This window comes from Leucopleurus acutus, assembly GCF_964270905.1.
Source record: "Leucopleurus acutus genome assembly, chromosome: 20".
Classification (NCBI taxonomy): Eukaryota; Metazoa; Chordata; class Mammalia; order Artiodactyla; family Delphinidae; genus Leucopleurus; species Leucopleurus acutus.
In genome coordinates this window covers 31,558,857-31,577,825 of record NC_139162.1, presented here as the reverse complement: position 1 = coordinate 31,577,825, position 18,969 = coordinate 31,558,857, and positions in this window count along the sequence as shown.

Sequence of the window (18,969 nt, the reverse complement as noted above, 5' to 3'; positions counted from 1 at the left end):
TAACCAAGCAATTGATTCACTTGATTTCACAGAATTCCATCATTAACACGACCCCAGAGACTTTTATTTGATTCAACATGCCATATATCCAAACTTGAAAATAAAATAATGGAATCAATAGAGCCAGTGTTATTAAGAAGACCATAAGTTTCCATCTCAGTCACGACTGAAACCTCTGGCCATGTTTTTGGTTTCTTTGTTTCCATTCCGAGCACTTGCTATGTGCCTAGCACTTTGATGGTGCTATGGAAGAGACAGTAATTTTGTCTCCTGACTTCAAGGATCTTACAGTATAATTGGGGAGATAATATAGAGAAGATGTATACCTTGGGGGGTGGGGCGTGGTGGTGGGATGAATTGGGAGATTGGGATTGACATATATACACTAATATGTATAAAATGGATAACTAATAAGAACCTGCTGTATAAAAAAGTAAATAAAATTCTAAAATTCAAAAAAAAAAAAAAGATGTATACCTAAGTTCCAATTCAAGACAGAAAGAGCTAAGGACCATAAGAAATAGGGGCGGTCAGAATGGGAAAATTGTCCCAAACACTGGTATCAAGAAAGTCTGCTGGAAGAGAAAACATAGAAGATGAGTGTGGGAGACTGGGCTGCACTAGGCTTCTGGTCCAGATTGGCTAAAACTTCTGAGGACAAAAGGATAAATGAGAAACTAAAATTTAGGACCAATGGATGGAGGGTCTTGACCACCCTCCTGGGAGTCACTAGGCTTTGGGGAGTCATCATCTACTTTTTTAAACTACAGAGTACAGTTTAATTTTCTTTATACGACAAGAAGTCTGGATGTGGGCAGCCCACAACTAGTACAGCTGCTCCGTGGCACCATCAGTTTCTATCTTTATATTCCATCATTTTTTTTAATTTAAAAAAAGAAAAAACATTTTTAAGTGTACAGTTCAGGAGTGTTAACTATATTCATGTTGTTGTGCAGCCAATCTCCAGAATTTTTTCATCTTGAAAAACTGAAATTCTATAGCCATTAGACAACAATTCCTTCATATCCCGGTAACCACAATTCTACTTTGTTTCTAGGAATTCAATACTTTAGATGCTACGTTTAAGTGGGATCAAAGCAATATTTGTCTTTTTTTGTGGCTGGCTTATTTCACTTAGTATAATGTCTTCAAATGTCTTCCCTCCATGTAGTAGCATGTGACAGGATTTCCCCCCATTTTAAGGCTGAGTAAAATTCCATTGTACGTATATACCACATTTTCTTTATTGATAGACATTTGGGTTGCTTCCATCTCTGTGGAATACAGTGAATAATGGACTAATATTGCTATGAAGATGGGTGAGCCATCATGCACTTTTGAGGTAGAGAAAATGATAACCACATAGATACACAGCCATTAAGATTTAAGAGCTTTTAGCCCACTCAAACTCTCATCAACTGTTAAAGACTAGTAAGTGAATAGAACTTATTAAAATGTACAAGTGGCTCTTGCCCAGACATGGTTGTTTGGAAATGCCTCAGCAAATAGCCCATTCGACCAACCTTCCTTCCACCCTCCCCCACCAGCTGGCCAAGATTCCTCAACAGTTTCAGCACCTACTGATCTCCTGATCTCAAGGTCCAGGCTAGCTGGATTTGTAAGACTTCACTGAGTATGAGGGATGTTAATCAGAGACTCTGCCTGGGGCTACAGCTGAGGTGAAAGTCGGGGCTGTAGGGCAGACACAGGAAGAGAGAAGCAAGTATCAATGAAAAAAATGTGGCCTGCTATATCAGGAAACAAAGGGTGCTGCAGCCCTCAAGCCATCACATTACGCCCCGGGCGCCTCCACCCATGGTGAGCCCTGAAGGAACTCAGGATGATAAAGCACAGGATAGCTGAGGTGCACAGCAAAGGAAAGATTTCAGTGAGCCCAGACTCTTGCATCTTCCCCTACATACAAAAGCACTAAATTCCTTAACGCCAGAGAGAGGGTTTTCTTAAATTAACAGTCATCTTTTGAAGTTCTGACTACCTGGTCTTTGCTGCAAAAACTCATATATCCTGTCTCCTCCCTTACCTCTTCAGACCAGTCCCTCAGAGCGATCTGAGATGCTGTGTCCCAGGCTTAAGTCTTCAGTTTTGTCCGCCAAATAAAACATAATTCTTAACTTTTAGGTTGTGCATTTTTTTTCAGTTGACACAAGAAAAGCCATCTTCTGCAAGAGAGCAAAGGGGTTACAAAGAGAAATACAGAGATGAGAGACCAAATGACCCCAGAAGGAAACCAAAAGAAACAGTGCCTTGGTTCTGGACATATTCTAATCTCAGCCCCCTGTGGCTTCTGTCACATACCCCTGTATACTTATAATAAATTCCATTTCTTGTTTAAGCTAGCTTGGTGTGGGTTTCTAGTCCTTAGAGCTAAAACAGCCTTCACTGGGATAGTGACATAAAACATCGCCTGGTGTAGATGATAAATGTGTTTGCATTCATCAAAGTGATATTTCAATGGGTCTGTGGTCAAATAAGTGCTCTCGCCTTGCAGTTTGTCGCTTCATTTAGAATCGCTTGGAGCAGGGTTCACTCTGCAGTTTGAAGACAGGTCTCTTTATGTGGCTTTTTCATATGATAATGTAGACTGTATTTTCAGCCCAGCCCTCAATCAAATGGGCATCGTCTTAAAGAGATATAATTATAGTAGCTATTTTGCTGGCTCTTAACTGAAGACAAAGCAAACAGTATGCTAAGAAATTATATCCAATGATGACACTTAGAACAAGGTGGGGAAGAGGGTCAGGCAGCATAGAGGGACTGCACATTCCCATCTGTAACATTTTATCCTCAGAGGACTCCCCCCTAAACTGAAGGAACATGAGGATTGTTGGGTAATTTTTCTTGAGTGTAGGGACTGTGTTACTTTAATAGGCTGTGAAATGATTGATGCTGGCATACCCAACAAATCCAAATAAAATAAGGAACAATAGCCATGATCACCAGTGAATCGTATTCAGCAATAACCACTTAAATCCACAGAAAACAACTTAGGTAAAACAGGCAACCATTTTTCGTTTTGTTTTATTTGTTGTTGTTTATCTTTTTTTTTTTAACATCTTTATTGGGGTATAATTGCTTTACAGTGTTGTGTTAGTTTCTGCTGTATAACAAAGTGAATCAGCTATACATATACATACATCCCCATATCCCCTCCCGCTGCGTCTCCCTCCCACCCTCCCTGTCCCACCCCTCTAGGTGGTCACAAAGCACCGAGCTGATCTCCCTGTGCTATGCGGCTGCTTCCCACTAGCTATCTATTTTACATTTGGTAGTGTATATATGTCCATACCACTCTCTTCATCCCAGCTTACCCTTCCCACTCCCTGTGTCCTCAAGTCCATTCTCTACATCTGTGTCTTTATTTGTGTCCTGCCCCCAGTTTCTTCAGAACCATTTTTTTTTTTTTTTTAGATTCCATATATATGTGTTAGCATACGGTATTTGCTTTTCTCTTTCTGACTTACTTCACTCTGTATGACAGACTCTAGGTCCATCCACCTCACTACAAATAACTCAATTTCGTTTCTTTTTATGGCTAAGTAATATTCCATTGTATATATGTGCCACATCTTCTTTATCCATTCATCTGTCGATGGACGCTTAGGTTGCTTCCATGTCCTGGCTGTTGTAAATAGAGCTGTGTTTATCATTTAATACTAACCATTCAAATTCACACTGGAAATTTTTGCCTTCCAGTGAAGAGTCAACCTTGACAATTTCACAACCTTGACAAAACCTTGACAATTCTTTGTAGTTTAAAATTGCCCCAAAGTTAAAACACTGTAAAAATGATTAACTATGATAATATAGTCTATCTTAATGCCACAATCAGCAAATGAAACATAATTAGAGAACACCTGGTTTGTAGTCCAATTATTTATCCATCTCTGTTTGTTAAGAGAGAAATTTGACTTGGTCCATCATGAAAGTCACCGAACTGCATTACATATCCTCTGTGGTGAAATAATTACATTTCAAATATACAGCAAATGCGTTTGAAAGTGAGAGGATAAGAGAAAATAATTTTAAGAAATACAAGTGATACGTGCTGGTATAAATCTTTCTAATTTTCTTTCTTTCTTTTTCATTTCAAACACTACATAAGGTTCACTCAGACAATTGGGTTTGTCTGTAAACACAACCGACCCATTCTCATTGAAAAGACCCTTTTCTCACTCTTCAGCTAATAATATTTTCCTTTTGTTCCACCTCATTACTTCGAGATCTCCTCCACTTTTCTAAGCTAAGTAATTTCGCTCCCTCTTCACTGCCTGCACCTTTACAAATATTTGAAAACTGTTATCATGACCTATCCTGGTATTTACCACGAAGCAAAAATCTTCAGTGTCTTTAATACTTAATAACTGGGCCAGTGTCTTAACTGGTTTTCTCCCTTGTAATTTCAATTGTCTAACATGTTATGGTAATTACCTAACACAGTCCTCGGCATCACAATGTTGAATTCAAAATTTATGTTGTTTTCCTTAGAAAATGCTGTCTTGGATGAAACTACTCCAAGAGGTTATCAGAGCCAAAGAGGCACCACCGAGTCCTAGACAGTTATGAGACTTTGGTTGTGAGATTAACATAGTCGTCCTACCTCTCTCACTGTGTGGCTATGGGCAAATCAACTTCTATGGATCTCACTTTCTTTTCTTACCAAGGGAGAGTTCACACAGACTGTCTCTAAGATGCCTTTTAAATCCATGATTCTAAGGCCAACCTACATTTTAGATTATCCCATTTTAAAACCTAAATCTAATCAAGTCACTCCTTTCTTAAGAGCCTTTGGTTGTTTCCTAATGCACTTATAGTAAAATCAAACTTCTTTGCAAAGTGCTGCATGGTCCAGCTTCTGCCTACATTTCCAGCCTCAGCTTGTATCACCCTGCCCATTGATCTTCAGCTAGGTTTCTCCAAACGAGACCTTGAAAAAAAAGAATATGAGTTTATCTGGAAGGGGAACGATAAAGGAGTGGGGAAGAGAGGCATTCAAGGGAAGGAAGCCAGCAGAGGGTATCTTATCAAGCATCTTACCATGATGGTTTCCTGAGGTTCAACCCCAATGAGGACCCCTGGGAGACTGTGGGGAGAACAGAATATGCCTCCTGGTCATCCCTACCGAGGGATGGGGCGGTTGGGACATGTCTCCACCAACCCATTCATCATAGGTTGAGAACAGCTCCTGGGACATTAACTCCCTGGCACCTCTAGCTTGCCCAATATGTTGACCCAGCATGCAGGAAAAGCTGCCACTGTATACAGGACTGATATAAGGGCTGATGATGTAGGGCACTGACACATCTGCTACCCCATTTTTACAAAAATCCAGGCTTGCAGGTCTTCTTCCCGTTCCTCAGACTTGTCCTGTCCTCTCTTTTAGGGCCTCTGCAAACATGACCCACTCTGATTCAGACACATTGCAAAGCTCCCTCCATCTTGGTGTAAGCGTCACCTTCTCAGGCAAGTCTTCCTTGACCACCTTAATTAGGTTACCCTCTTTATTGTATTAGCAGTCTGTGTTTGATCCCTTCAGAGCATTCTTTATACTTTGTAATTATGTTATTATTTTAATTTGTTTTACATTTGTATATGCCACTAGAATATAAGTTGTCCTTATAGGGACCATGTCTATTTTATTCTCCAATGTATAGCCAGCATCTGATAAATGGCTGGTAATCACTAAATTGTTCTCACATGAGTAAATTTTTGAACGCCCACAGTTGTTTGTAAAACGTCATCCATTTATACTCAACAACAAAAATGTTTGAGTGAGATACAGAGGAAATGTTTTGATGCGTATTTCTCCTACACATTGAAAAGTGTTGATTTCAGTGGTCTTCTGGAGGAGACCATACCATAAATTACTATAGGTACTCAGCTCAAGTAACTTGTACAAGTACAGTAGATGTAAGTAGGGATGCAGATACTAAAGCAGACAGAAGACAGGATTCCAGTCTAAGCCTTCTATGCTCCTATGCTTCAGGCAATAATTGTCACTTTCTGAGCCTCTAGTGTATTTGTTCTCTGTTTTGGAGGTTTTAATTTTTTCATTTAAAAAAATCATATGAGGAAATTAGGTTATCTTTTAAGTCTCCCCTTCAGCCTCAACATTCTCTCAGTCTATTAACTGAGAAACAAAAATATGACCCTTGCATATTATAGATGTTCAACAAATATTTCTTTTTTAAATGCTTAACAGGGATGCACTGTATGGATGGCAGAGCCATATGTACAATTACATGAAATTTTGAATAACTGAATCTCAACTTCATCTGCAAGAGATGGTGGCCTTATCTGAGTCAGAAATAGCAAATATCGGGCTTCCCTGGTGGCGCAGTGGTTGAGAGTCCGCCTGCCGATGCAGGGGACGCGGGTTCGTGCCCCGGTCCGGAAAGATCCCACATGCCACGGAGCAGCTGGGCCCGTGAGCCATGGCCGCCGCTGAGCCGGCGCGTCCGGAGCCTGTGCTCCGCAACGGGAGAGGCCACAGCAGTGAGAGGCCCGCGTACCACCAAAAAAAAAAAAAAAAAAAAAAGAAATAGCAAATATCAATACTTGCTCTGAGTAGCACTATTCTCTGATTCTGTGCTCATGGCAGACATCACTAATCAATTGCCATACTCCTTACCACTGATCAAAATGTAGCCCCAGAAAGCTGACATACACTAACTTAACCAAGAGATCAAGGTTAACACTGCCAGTGGTAAGTTACACTGAAAGCAGGATAGCATGATATGATGTGATGAGAAAGACACCCTACTTCTGTGGTATTTTTCCCAAAAACCCATAACCCCAGTCAAATCAGGAGGAAAACATTAAGACAAATCCAAATGGAGGGATATTCTACAAAATACCTGACCAGTATTCTCCAAACTGCCAAGGCCATGAAAGATGAGGAAAGACTGAGAAACTGTCGCAGACCAGAGACTAGGAGGCGTGACAACGAAATGCAATGTGGGGTCTCAAGTAAGATCCTGGGTCAGAAAAAGGACATTAGTGAAAATAAATAAATAAACACACACACATACAAACCTGAATAATATCTAGAGTTTAGTTAATAGTAATGTACCAATGTTAATTTCTTAGTGTTGACAAATATACCATGTAAGATGTTAACAGTAGGTCAAACAGGGTAACAGGTTTACAGGAATTCTGTGTTATCTTGGTGATCTTTCTGTAAATCTAAAATTATTCTGAAGTAAAAGGTTATTTTTAAGAAGTCGGTAAGCCAGACCCTTCACTAATTATATGTTTAACCTCTTTGACCTTCAGCTTTCTCATCAGTATATCTTTAATCTTTTCAGATATTTTATGCAGATATAAAAGATTGAAATTAAATACTTACTATTAAATCTTGCAGTTAGAACACCTTGCCTGGGGCACATAGTAGGAGAAAAATAAACGAGCCTGCCAAACTCAGCACTGCTTTTTTCCCACTTTCAAGTAATTTGAGTTGCTATGCAGCCACAGACCTTTCTAAATTAATGCTTTTGTTAAGTTTTTAATCTAAAAATTAGTTTTCCAAAGCATCTTTTACCTACACCCAAATTTAATTGCAAAGTCTGAAATCTGGGCACAGGGAGAATTTATGGAGTATTTTGATGCTGAGGAATCACTGCCCCTAACACTAACAACCAACTCAATTGCTACAAATCTTCTCTTAATACCCTCCAGATGACATCCAGGCTGTGGCTAGTCTTTGTTAGATTCTTACAGCTTTTCCCTTGAAGATACACACCAAGTGCAGTATTCAGGCTTTCTATGTACTTCTGGATCCCATAATTCATTGTCTAGGTGAAATGGGCCGCTTTTGAAAAGTTGGAGACTACAGCCTTCACTTTTCAAATTGTGTAGCTAGCAGATTTCATTTACAGTATATTGCAACAAGTCCCTGGGAGTTTCCACCTAAAGCCATAAATCAGAATCAGTTAAGAAAAATGTTCAAGAGAATTTCCCATTTCTGCAGATAGACAAGGTTGAGAAATACCAGAGGCAGAGTTATGTAGTGTGAAATGACACTTTCTAAAGGGCTCTTCTGAGCAATTTATTAAGAATTTGTCAAAGACTTGCCAAGTGCTCACCAGTGAATTAAGCATGTATTATAATGCTTATTGTAGCATTTAAAGATCACGATACTTATCACTTAGATTGTACTTAACATGCTCAAAACATTTTCAGTTCTAATTAAATATTCTCCCACGTGTATCTGTGTAGAGAAATAACCATTTATAGGAGGAAGAAATACCCAGACTCACAAATAAAAAAAGTCCATCAGAGAAGGCTTGGGAACTTGAGTACAGCATTAAATATGTAGGCAAATGTATAGCATCTTGAGTTTCAGCCAGAAGTCTAAGCTGGTTCCTCAAACAACAATTTGGAGTTCAGTCTTCTCGTCAAAATGAGCCTTAATGCTTTTTTTTTTCCCTGAAGTTTGAGCTGCCCTAGACAGAGTCTTCTGAGGTTTAGGCTAATTACGTGAAGCCAAACAGGGAAGCCAAGAGATTCCAGTTTCCCAAATGCAGGGTTTGTCTTTTCAAAAATCAAGCTCCACAAATACGGGTTCAACATATTCCAGCTTCATGACTTCCTCTTCTTCGTTTTTTTTCAAGTTTAAAAAAGGCATCACTATTTCCCAATGGAATCAGCACTTTGGTAGAGGGAACCAACCAAAAGGAGAGGTAATAATTTTGCTATTTGAAAATATGGGGTAAGAATTTTTCCTGAGAGAAGTTTGGGATTCAAGATTCAAGTTCGGCCACTCAACGAGGAGCTTTAATTTTAATGTTCCCCCACTAAACACTAAATTTAGTGTAACCGTGAGTCCCAATGGTAGACAAGATGGTGGTATTTATCCAAATGTATCAATGCACGTCCTTTGGTCCAAGCATGGAACATATAAGCATCTGTCCCAAGGTCATACCACGTATGAAGTATATGTACAAGTGTGTTTATTGTAGCACAGTTGATAATAGGAAAAAACTGGGACTCTTCAAAAGGCCCCTTGATCAGGAAATATATATTCATCCATCAAATACAGTACAACCCTGCAATAGCGTGAGTTAGAACTAGGGTCACATCAGCTGGCTCTATTAGTATCCTGCTGCTCCACAGAGAATCAGCCACCACAACTTTACCCAGAAGAGCAAAGAAACAAGAGCTAGAGTTTCTCAAAAGCTAAATTACTTGGCAGGCGACAGTGCTGTCATTATGCATATGAGCGACAGAGCCAGATACTATGAATTCAAATCCCAGCTCTGCCCTCCACATGACCTTGGGCACCCATGATCCTTGGTTTCATTATCTATAAAATGCGGATGATATTAATCATATGCCCTCTGTAGAGTTCTTATGAGAATTAACTGAGACAATGCATGTATTTAGCACATTGTCTAGCATACAGGAAGTACTCAGTCAACATCACCTACCATGCTAATACACAGCTAGAAGGGATCTGAGAGCCCCACTACTCAAAGTATACTTTGGGGAGCAGCTGGGGGAGCTACAGCAGCAGCCCCTGGGAGCTCAATGGAATGCAGAATCTCAGGCTCTACCCCAGATACGCTTAATCAGATTCTGCATTTTAAGATGATCCCCAGATGATCCGTAAGCATATCATAGTTCGAAACTAGTAAATCTGGGGTAGGGACTGAGATTCTGCATTTTCAACAAGCTTCTGGTCCGTGGCCCACACTTTGAATAGCAAATTAATTTTGAGATATACTGCCTTAAAATTTGCCCAGTTCTGCCCCCTCTGTTTTATAGATGAAGGACCTGAGTTCTGAAAAGGTTAACTGACTTGTTCAAGTCACACACACACACACCAGTCCGTGGTAAACCTGAGACAGACCCAGCTCTCCTTACTCGGCACCTTATACTTTAAACGAAGCTTTTGGATTGCAAATTGTCAAACCAGCACAGTTCTCTAAGAGCACAGTGGACAGTTTGAAATGGACTCACTATTGAATTCTGAGAATCCGTAGGCGTGTCAAGGTAAGTGAGATCCTAAATGGCTGTTTTAATGAACGCCACGTTGTAATTCATGCAGAGTCACTGTTGTACCTAGCAAATCCATAATTAGAGGTAATTTTGCACCTGCTGTCACAAGAAGATGGCATTTCCTTTAATTTAGCTTGATGCCTTGACTATACTGTGGGAGCGGCAGGAGACAAGGCAATCTCTCACTCGACTCCTGGAGAAAACACACAGCCTCTGGTCTGTGGTTATGATTAATAAAGCCAGTTAACGTCCTCAGAGTCATCAGCTGCTGCTTCTCATCATACTGATGCAGAATCTTCCATGAGGCGGGAGCGCTTGTCACCATCCAACCTGTTGCAGAAAACGTGAGAGGCCACAGGGTTCTTTTTAGGATGAACCATCCCAAGAATTCCATTCAAACTAACTTGGATAATTATCACTAAAGCAGCTGTGAATTTGTTCTAGTTCAAAACCAGGAGTTTGGAAGGATACCACCTTTTCTTGTGGGCTGCTTTAAATTGGGGGAATTTTTGTGGCGCCAAGTCATTAGGGATGTGATGGTTAATTTTCTGTGTCAACTTGACTGGGCTAAGAGATATCCAGGTAGTTGGTAAAACATTATTTCTGGCTGCATAACATTCTGTGAGGATGTTTCTGGAAGATTAGCATTTGAATTGGTGAACTGAGTAAAGAAGTTGGCCCTCCCCAATGTGGGCCGGCATCATCCAACTCATTCAGGGCCCGAATAGAACAAAAGGCAGAGGAAGGGCAGTTCGCGCTCTCTCTGCTTGAGCTGAGACATCCACCTTCTCCTGCCCTTGGACATCAGCGCTCCTGGTTCTCAGACTTTTAGGCTCAGATCAGGACTTACACCATCAATTCTCAGGCCTTCGAACTCAGATTGAATTACACCACCAGCTTTCCTGATTCTTCATCTTGCAGACAGCAGATCATGGGACTTCTAGACCTCTGTAACCACATGGGCCAATTCCTATATTAAATCCCCTATCTATTTATCTATCTACCCCCTGTTGCTTCTGTTTCTCTGGAGGATGCTGGCTCATACAAGAGGAGAGAGGCTTCTAGACACACTGACATCCACTGAGAGGTCTCTATCTGGTGCTGACCATCAGTGCCCAGGGTCACTGCTATGTCCAGCCACAGGATTAACCCATTCCAGTGCTCTCTTGGGGACTCTTGAGTGCCCAGACTTTTTTCTGCTGCTCCGTGCCAGCCAGAGGAAAAGGGGGGCCAGGTGAAGCCTGTCCTCTACCACAAAGCCACCACGTCGGCTCTGGTGTCATGCTGAGAGAGTATGGAGAACTGTGGAGTCTTGCCAGCTCAGGGTTCAAATCCAGGTTTAGCTGAGGCCAAGTCACTCCTTAACGAATGCATGGCTGAGCCTCTTATTTTCCCCTTCAGTGTTGATCAGTAGGGGGCAGGCTCAGGTTCTGGCTACCTAACTGTGTGACACTGGAAACCTATTGAACATTCTAGGGAGGAAGCAGGAAGGTCAGTCTAGGGAGTCAGAAGAAGACACAAGTCCCTGGGACAAGTCTCTTAACCTGCCTGGCTGTCCCTCTTCAGTCCTGACACTCTTCTCAGCAGCTGAGGAATATTCCATGATGGCAGTCACCATCCTTCGTTGCTTTAATCCCTTGCTGATGAAAAATTAGGTCATCTGCACTTTTTCCTATTTTATGCAAAGCTGCAATGGGCAGTCTTTAGAAAGTATCTGCACAGGCTGTTGTTACCTGACAGAGTGTGAGGTCACTGGAACCACTCTGGACTCTAGTCCCCAACCATACCATTCATTCCCTCTTGGCTGTCTCTTTTAAAGGAGTGTTCCTTCAAAACGCAGGAGTGAAGAGAGTGCAGTTTACAGCTAGAAGACTCCAGTTCACATCACAGTTGTGCTGCTTACCAGTTGTGTGGCTGTGAGCCAGTTTCTTGACCTCTCCCAGCCTCACCATCCTCACCTATAAAGTAAAAATACTGCCTTCCTCACAAGGTATTGCAAGGTCTAGATGAGATATGATAAGTAAAAAATATATAAAGTGTTTAGCATTGTGTTTCACTATTGGCAAACACTTAATAAATGGCTTGTTGTTGCTGTTATTATTATTTTGACTTGAGTAGGGAAAAAAGAGGAAGAGCAGGAGAAGAGAGAAGGACAGTGAAACATTTAGGAGCTTATCATTCATGGACACACCAGAAGGTGGTCCACACCTGCTCAAACGTGGCTGTCGGGCTTCCCTGGTGGCGCAGTGGTTGAGAGTCCGCCTGCCGATGCAGGGGACACAGGTTCGTGCCCCGGTCCGGGAAGATCCCACATGCCGCAGAGCGGCTAGGCCCGAGAGCCATGGCCGCTGAGCCTGAGAGGCCCGCGTACCACAAAAAAAAAAAAAAAAAAAAAAAAAAAGTGGCTGTCAAGTGAAATGAATTGTCTGCAAAGAATGGATGAACCTTCACCTCCTCAGCCGTATCTCCACTTCCTGCCGTATCTCCTCACCTCCAGGAAAAAGGGAGTCCATCTGGGGTGACTCAAGAGGACCCTTCAATGCTCCGAAATGGCAAATAACTACTCAGGTATGTTAAATTCATAATAACTTTCTGGTGGAGACACATAAAGTCGGTATGAATTCCCAACGAAATGCAATTAACTCTAAGCTATTTTAGTAATTGTGAGATTTTGTTACACATAAAAATCATTCATGATGACTTGAAGCCAAACTACATTCCAAAGGGTGTATGTTGTTTGGGGTTTGCTTTTTAATCAAACAGAAATAGGGGATGCAAAATTATGGGGAACATAATTACAGGGTTGAATTTTGGGGGAGGTAGGTTTTGTTCGTATTTTTTTTTAAGGTTTTATTGTGTTTATTCTATTTGCCTCTCCTGAGATTCAAAATACAATTGAAAGTGGTATTAAAAGACAATCATTACCCCAAGCCCAGAGGATAGAAGGCTCAGCATGTTGCATATGAGCCACTTGATTTCAAGTGGTGTTAAGAGGGTTTTTAATTACTCAGCCTTGGACTCAGGTATCACCTTCTCTGACAAAACAGCAAGAGAGGAACAGCTTTCTAAATGGATTAGATCACTTCCCCCACAACCTGCCCCATGACTGGGAGCCATTTTGCCACACCGGGGAAGCTGTTTTAAACCAGCTCATTAGAGGGGGCAGGGAGAGATGCTATTCAGAGTTCCCCGGGGCCCGTGGGGAGAAAGCTGAGGGGAAAGTAAGCAACTCTCATCAGTAGTCAACATCTCAACACTTCTCCCCACCCAAAATCTGCCTCTTTCAAGGGCACCACTCAAACTATATGGAACGAAAAGAGCAATACCTAAGAGAAGGGGCTTCAGAGTTGATCAAAAAGATCTAAGCTCCAATCCCAGCTTGGGTACACAGAAGCTTAGGCAGTTCTTCAGGGATTTTAGACTCACTTTCCTCACCTGGGAACAGGGCATAAGAATATTATTTGCCCCATAGGATTTTTGTAAGAATTTTTTAAAAATTTAAGTCTTGGCAAAATGCTTCTCCCTCAGTAAATGTTCATAGGAAGTAACTATAATTAGTGTTATGATGACGGCCTTTCTTTCCTCAATCTACCAAACCAATGTCATACAACAACTTCATTCTCGTCTCGTCCTAAATCATCCTTCAACCTAGTGTGTCTTCCATGACGCTCAGCTTCACCACTGGCTTCTGTGAGAAGGGTGCCCCATTCACACAAGCCCTGATCACTCTGCTTTTCAGCTCTACCATCTCCTACCCCACCTCAAACTCATAGTAAAAACTACGGGTGGGGAGAGTGGGACTGAAAGTTCCAACCCTCCAATCATGTGGTTGGCTCCACTGGCTACTAGCCCCCATCCTTAGGTGAGACCCAAAAGTCATCTTGTTGGAACCCTCTTGCACTGTTGGTGGGAATGTGAATTGATACAGCCACTATGGAGAACAGTATGGAGGTTCCTTAAGAAACTACACATAGAGCTACCATACGACCCATCAATCCCACTACTGGGCATATACCCTGAGAAAACCATAATTCAAAAAGAGTCATGAACCACAATGTTCATTGCAACTCTATTTACAATAGCCAGGACATGGGAGCAACCTAAGTGTCCATTGACAGATGAATGGATAAAGAAGATGTGGCACATATATACAATGGAATATTACTCAGCCATAAAAAGAAACGAAATTGAGTTATTTGTAGTGAGGTGGATGGACCTAGAGTCTGTCATACAGAGTGAAGTAAGTCAGAAAGAGAAAAACAAATACCGTATGCTAACACATATATATGGAATCTAAAAAAAAATGTTTTGAAGAACCTAGGGGCAGGACAGGAATAAAGACACAGACGTAGAGAATGGACTTGAGGATATGGGGAGGGGGAAGGTTAAGCTGGGACAAAGTGAGAGAGTGGTATGGACTTATATACACTACCAAATGTAAAATAGATAGCTAGTGGGAAGCAGCTGCATAGCACAGGGAGATCAGCTTGGTGCTTTGTGATCACCTAGAGGGGTGGGATAGGGAGGGTGGGAGGGAGTTGCAAGAGGGAAGAGATATGGGGATATATGTATATGTATAGCTGATTCACTTTGTTGTAGGACAGAAACTAACACACCGTTGTAAAGCAATTATACTCCAATACAGATGTTAAAAAAAAAAAAAGTTACCTGTTAACATAGCAAAAAAACACCTTTATCACTCTCATCACTTAGGAAATTCCAAGGGTTTTAGGAGCTCTGTTCTGGAAACCTGGACAAACACCAAATATATATAGGTTATCATAAATCATGCTACCACCCTACCTCACAGGGCTGTAGGGAGGACTGAATGAGTTATTTCATGTAAAGCACCTAGAACAGCATTGAGTAAGTGTTGGCTATTTTTGCTTTGGTTTATTGTCCCAAACACATGTGCATTCATTCAATTCTCAGAACCATGCCTATGAAGAAAGCAGAACATGATTTACTGATGAGGTTTAGAAAGTTGTCCCTCCTATCAGAGTTCACCTTTGTTCTTCCAAACTTGGGTCAAGTAGAAAGTCAAATCCCCCCTATATGATCACCCACCCAGAGAAAGGCACTGTTAACAGGTGGTGTGTGTTATTCTACATGTTCAAAAAATATGAATACATATAAATGAAATTCTTCTATACAACCGGCCTCATTTTTTAATTTAATAATATATTGTAGATATCTTTCATGTCAATATTATTGGCTATCTCATTCTTTCCAATGGTTAATTCTGTCCCATGGCATCCATGTACCATACTGTGTTGAACTAATCCTCTATCCACCAAAATGTGATCCTGCATTCATCATCATTTTAAATACATCCACACAAATGTATCTGAGTATTCAGGATACCTTTCTAAATGTGCACTATCTAGGTCAAGGAATATGAATATTTAAAATTTGGGTACCTATTGCCTGTACACCCACCCCAAAGAGAGTTTTTACTGTATTTTATCTTTTGGTTTGCCCTTTCTTCTAGTTCTGATCAAATTTTACCTTGGGTTACATTTCATTTCTATCTGTATTAGTTTGCTAGGACTACGGTAACAAAGTAGTCTTACAGACTGGGTGGCTCAAACAACAGAAATTTATTTCCTCACCGTTCTGGAGGCTGGAAGTCCAAGATCAAGATATCAACAAATTAGTCCTTTCTAAGGTGCCTCTTCTTGGCTTAGAAAGAACCATCTTCTCTCTGCATCTTCACATGGTCTTCCCTCTGTACCTGTCTGTGTCCCAATTTCCTCTTCTTGTAAGGACACCCATCATATTGGATTAGGGCCCACCCTAATTTCCTCATTTTAACTTAATGAATTCTTTAAACACTCTATCTCCGATTGACATATATACACTACTATGTATAAAATAGATAATTAATGAGAACCTACGGTTTAGCACAGGGAACCTTACTCAATGATCTGTGGTGATCTAAATGTGAAGGAAATTTTAAAAAGAGTGGATATGTGTATATGTATAACTGATTCACTTTGCTGTACAGCAGAAACTAACACAACATTGTAAAGCAACTATACTCCAAATAAACATTTTTTTAAAAAAGACCCTATCTCCAAACACAGTCACATTCTGAGGTTCCAGGGGTTAGGATTTCATCATATGAATGGGGTGTGGTGTGTGTGACACAACTCGGCCCATAACATTACCTGTCACCTAACAATTGCTTTTTGTATTTCTGGAATGCCTAGTATGAAAAAAAAAGAACTCAAAGAACTATTAAGGCTCTCAAATGAAAAATTCGTATGAATACATTTAGTAGACAACAAAGTATGTTTAAAGATGAAGGGCAGTTACTACACTGTTTCTTCTTGCCTCTGCTTCTCCCATCACCACATTCATGCACCCCTACCCCTCCTGGCCGCTTCAGAGTTTACTTTCCTCAAGAAGAGGTCTGCTTCCTGTGCAGTCTCCAAAGGTAAGCAGGACTCACCCTCCCTCCCCAGGGTTTGTGAAACTCTATGCATTCCATGCTTCTAAAAACAGTATCCATGAGTTGGTGACACCATCCCAAAAGGGACCAGTTGGCTTTGGGATAGCAGAAACGACTTCATCGGGAAAGCCATTAATCATAATTATGAAATAATGAAATGGCTGTCAATTTGCCCATGCCTAATAACACCTAGTTAATAAGAGGGTCTTTTTATTTCTCGCAGTGGAAATGCATGGCAGGGGATAGTGTTTCTGGGAGAACATTACACGTCTTGGGTGGCTGAAACGCCTTGGCCAGTGGAAGCCACTCAGCTCTTGGCCGAATGCCTCGGCAACACTCTATGAGACGTGCAAGAACCTCTCCGAAATGCACTGCCTGCCTCTGTCTTATTGCTTAATGAATCCTCTTCCAACTGATATGCCTGTGCATTACCATGGCTGCTTCCCTGCCGTGAGAGCCCACAAAAACTTATTTGGCTTTTTTAACAGGACTCTCCAAAACAATGTCAAGAACATGAACTTCTAAATGACATCATACTTTGTCAGAGCTGTGAGTCCTGTGACATTGACCAAATATGATCCTGACGTCTAATAAAAACGTCCGGGTCCATCGAAAGCATTACCATATTTCAAAGAATTTATATTGCAGGGAGGTGGGGGAGAGGGGGGATGGAGGAAGATAGGAACTAATTGGAGAGTGGAGGCTGATATTGCCTTTGGTACCATCCCCTAGTGGACACTCTTCTTATCCTTCCTCCTAATTGTATCGTTCTAATCACCAAAATGTCTCTATCAGGTACCTAACTGAGTGGTAGGCTGTGTGAAGCACTGTCCTAAAAGAAATTCATTTCCAGATCAGTCAATTCTAGATGTTTCTGAGAAGGGGTTCCAAAAACAGACGGACAGTGTTCAAATCCCAGCTCCATCACTCCCTAGCGGGATGCCTTTGGACAACTTTCCTAAGCTCCCTACCTAACCCATTTCTCTCAAATATTTAAAAAAAAAAAATTAATCGCATATGACAGTATGTTGACTAGGGCTGAGAACAAAGTCTTTGCAAAGTACATATAATCAAAATCATCTTTAGAAAATCCTTTAGACCCCTGTTGTCCCTCTAAATCTACCCCTGTAATCCTCAGGCACATTCCACTTTGAGACCTCTGAAAGGAAAGTCTAGATCAAGCGTTGACAAACCATGGGCCAAATCCAGCCCACCACCTGTTTTTGTAAGTAAAGTTTTATTGGAACACAGACACACATTCATTTACATATTGTCTGTGGCTGCTTTCCCACAGCAGCAGAATCGAGTGGTTGCAACAGAAGCCATATGGCCCACAAAGCCTAAAATATTTCCTCTCTGGCCCTTACAGAAGAATTTTGCTGACTCCTAGTTCAGGAGCAGATGTCTGTCCATTCCACCCCCTCTGCCTTCAAGACGGCTCTCAAATCCCTCGCAGTGAATGGAGAGAGATGGAGAATTCTCAAGCACGCCACTTGCCTGGATGGTAGTCTCCATTAAGTTGTAATATGTAACCTCTACAGCCTTAATTTGGGTTAATGGAGTTGTTGGTTGCCAACAGAATTAAAAAGAAATCTTGGCAAACATCTTGCGCAGGAGTTAGGTTCTGAAATCAGCTAGAACTGCACTTGGGATTTGATTTCCCTAAACTCAGCACCTCTCTTTCCCAAGTGGGAATCAAAGTGAGGGGTGAGGGGTGTCAGCACAGAAGCAGGGCCTGTTGGGAGAGTTCTAGGGTTAGGCTCCGTCCCCCTGGGAGCTGGCAGGATGGGAGACTGAAGAATTCTCTGCGAAGGGACAAATCAGGGCTTCTTGGCTACTGGCTTCACAGGAGCCTTTGACAAACTGGCTTTGCCCTCCAGCTCAGTATTTCGCTGTCAGTTCCCAATGTCATCTCCACCACTTTACCCATTCCAGCTCCTTCCTTCCCACGAGAGCAGCTCAGAGACACTTCACAGGAGATATTAATCACGCTGATTAGGCTCGACCTTCCCTTTTGTAAACTAATGTTGATGGCCTCAAACCAATCAGTACCTGTCGCAATGTTTCTGGTCCCTAATGAGGGTGCAAGACAGTGCAAGGGGAGAGTGCTCTGTGTGGGAATTAGGAGTCCCTCCAGGCCCGGCCTGCTGGCGGCAGCTGCCAATTCTGGGAGGAAGTGGTTTTCAGAAATTTCCTCATTGCTGTGGCCTCTTTTTTGGTCTTTTTTTCCCCTCAGCTCTATTAAGCTATGATCGACAAAAACAGTACACGTTGTACAACGTGATTTTTTTTCAAGATGTACAACATGATGATTTAATATGCACATGCACTGTGAAAAAAATCAAGTTCATTAGCACATTCATCACCTCACAAAGTTCTCTTTTTGGGTGTGTGTGTGGTGAGAACACAAGATCTACTCTTAGCAAATTTCAGGTATACAGCACAGTATTATTAACTCTAATCATCATGCTGTACATTAAATCCCCAGAATTTATTCA